Source organism: Myotis lucifugus, unplaced genomic scaffold (genome assembly GCF_000147115.1).
Source record: "Myotis lucifugus unplaced genomic scaffold, Myoluc2.0 scaffold_803, whole genome shotgun sequence".
Lineage (NCBI taxonomy): Eukaryota > Metazoa > Chordata > Mammalia > Chiroptera > Vespertilionidae > Myotis > Myotis lucifugus.
Genome location: NW_005871851.1, coordinates 152692 through 155690, shown reverse-complemented (window position 1 = coordinate 155690; position 2999 = coordinate 152692). Strand labels below are relative to the sequence as shown.

General features: G+C 52.5%; 1 pseudogene across 1 annotated transcript; it reads right to left on the bottom strand.

The window, feature by feature from the left end:
• Positions 1 to 1437: 1437 nt before the first annotated feature.
• On the bottom strand, positions 1438 to 2016 carry LOC102434590 (annotated as a pseudogene). The gene has a single exon (XR_001346146.2). The product of XR_001346146.2 is annotated as an essential MCU regulator, mitochondrial pseudogene (transcript).
• Positions 2017 to 2999: the final 983 nt, after the last annotated feature.

Here is a 2999-nt window from a genome sequence, read left to right as displayed (position 1 = left end):
AGGGGAGCAGCCCGGCCTGAGCTTCGAGGCGGGGCAGAGGAGGCGAGGCCCCGGGAGCTGAGTGGGCGGCGATGATGGGGAGCCTGGGTGGGTGCTGCGACTTACCTTCCAGATGCTTCCTGACTTGCACACAAATGCCATGACGCAGCCGTGTGGGCGCACGGGAGTTGGTACTTCGTTTTTCTTTTTTTAATATATTTTTATTGATTTCAGAGAGGAAGGGAGAGGGAGGGAGAGAGAGGAACATCCATGATGAGACAGAATCATGGATGGGCCGCCTCCTGCACGCCCCACACTGGGGATCGAGCCCGCAACCCGGGCCTGTGCCCCGACCTGGGATCGAACCGTGACCTCCTGGTTCATAGGTTGATGCTCAGCCACTGAGCCACGCCGGCCGGGCTGCACTTTGTTTTCTATACCGAGAGGCCAGAGGGGTGCGCGTGGCTCCCTCAGAATATGTGAGCGCTCAGCGGATGGTGTCCTCATTGAGACTAGATCCGGTCCTATAAAGGTGGAAAAAGCCAAATAGACCCACGAGGAAAGGCAGTGTGTCTCCAAGACAGAACACAGGCGTCATCCCCGGCCCCTGAGAGCGACAGGCATTTTCAAGAGGAAAGGACGAGGAGAGAGGCAGCAAGTTAGAGGCAGTCCAGAAGCCAGCGCAGCAATCGGAAGACAATGCGGTTCTTGAACCAACGAGTCAGCATGAGTTTCATTTGCATCTTTGACAAATAAACCCAGACGGAATGTGGGTTCAGGAAGAGAGGAAAGTTCTAGAAATTTGGGGGAATCAAAATTTTAGGAAGACGGGACCACTGAATTTACTTCGAGTTTCCTGATGTATGGACAAGGACGATAAACCGCTGTGCTGGTGCCGTGGAGGAGCAGAGGCAGGGCTTCCGAGCGGGTCTGCTGCTGCCTCCTGTGTTCTTGCTCTTATTCCAACTACCTTGGGATGCCCCCTCGGAGCTGTGTCAGGCCCGAAAGGGCGACTTTCTGAATTTCAGTGTCTGATCTCAGGTTAGAGTTAGCCTGTAAGTGTTCAAGGATGACAGTCAGCTGCCTGGGGCTTTTATTATGTGGACTAGAGGCTGGTGCATGAAATTCGTGCACAGGGATGGGGGTCCCTCAGCCCAGCCTGCGCCCTCTCGCAATCCGGGACCCCTCTGGGGGATGTCAGGCCTAAACTGGCAGTCGGACATCCCTCTCGCAATCCGGGACGCTGCACGCACCAGTGACCGTACTTTTCACGCAGGTGAAAGGCATCTTGCTGTTGTACGGGCAGCTACATTTTTTTGCCCTGATTATAAAAAGTAGTACATAACACGATCCTTCTGAGGCAGTAGCACCATTTCCCCATCTTACCGGTGGAAAAACAGAAGCAGAGAGAAGTTAAGTAATTGGCTTTGTCACACAGTTGTATCAGACTCGGAAGAATTTTTTTTTTTCATAGTTGATATTTGTCATGTTTATTCATCATCTGGTTATGCTCAGTGGATTGCACGTCTCGGGGAACCTCCCAGAGCCTGGGACAAAGGGCTGTGGTCATGGGCTTTGCAGGAGGCTTCACTGGAGTTGGGAGGCTGAGGGCTTTCCCTAGTCCCTTCTGCTGATAGGCAAGGAGGAGGGGCTGTGAGCATCGCCATGTCTTGATTCAGGGATGGCTTTCTCTTTCCTGAACTTCATGACCTGGTAGTCGTCATCATCTTCGTCCTCTGGGACAAAAATGTCATGCTCCTCAAGGAGAGCGGCAACGTTCTTGCTAATGAGCGTCCCAACATAGAGGAAGGGGATCACAGTGGAGAACACACGGAGGAGGCCGAAGGACATTTTCACTGGTTTGGGCAAAATGGCGCCGCTGCGAGTAACGATGACTGACCTCGACGGCACCAGGCTCCGACCTGAGCCGCCTCGTCCGGCAGAGATATCCCCATCTTTCTTCAAGCTTGGTCCTCTCTGGAGAGCCCCATATCGAACAGATGCCAATACCAGGCAGCAAGCCGCTCCGGATGCCATCCCCGGCACCCGGACCCCAGCGCCTGGCCCCGGCGACACCCTCACCAAGAACACTGCCCCAAGCCTCACGAGGCTTTTGGAGCAGACGAGAGGCACCAGTTGTTGGGGTCCAACCCCAGCAGGTCCAGGGGTTCCCAAAGGTGTGGACAGAGTTGGCAAAGAAGGAATGACACAGCGACAGCGTTCAGTTGATCAGCAGCCTAGTCAGGTTCTAGCCAGGTTCTAGCCAGGTTCGCCAGCCAGGTTCTGTGTTTTATTGTCTTGTTACATCTGTATTTATACCAGTTGATTTTAATCCTATCAATTTCTATTCCAAAGGTTAGGGTGTTTCTTATCTCCATTCCAGGGAGTAAAGATTATGTAGCTTAAGCGTGATTGTTTGTAGTTAAAGTGATTAACTACCCGCCTGGCACTTAGTTAAGGGGTTTTATTCCCTCCCTAACTTCAGGGAAAAATCCCTACCTGGGGAAACAACCTTTCTCGGAGAGGTGACCTTGGTTAAAACACATGGCGCTAAGGAGAGCAAACATATTAAGAACAGTATGCCATATACGCCAGGTCCCTTGAGACATATGCTGTGCAGATGTTTCTTCCCTGCAGCAACTGTGTCAAGCAGCAAGGATGGACCGGCTTCCGGCAACATACAATATCATATTAGTCTCGGGTGTACAACACAGTGATTAGATGTTTATATACCTTACTAGGGGCCTGATGCATGAAGATTCCTGCAAGAATTGGCCTTCCTTTCCCTGGCTGCCGGCACTACCTTTGTTCTAGCCCAGAGCTGCCTTTCTGCCTTCCCACACTGCCCAGAGGCCCAGAACGCCTGTCGTCATGGCGACAATGCAAGTGTCTGCCCCACCCCCAGCCACTCAGTGCCTGTGTATGCAAATTAACCTGCCACCTTTGTTGGGTTAATTTGCATACTCACTCCTGATTGGCTGGTGGGAGTCACGAAGGTATGGCCAATTGCATCTTTCTCT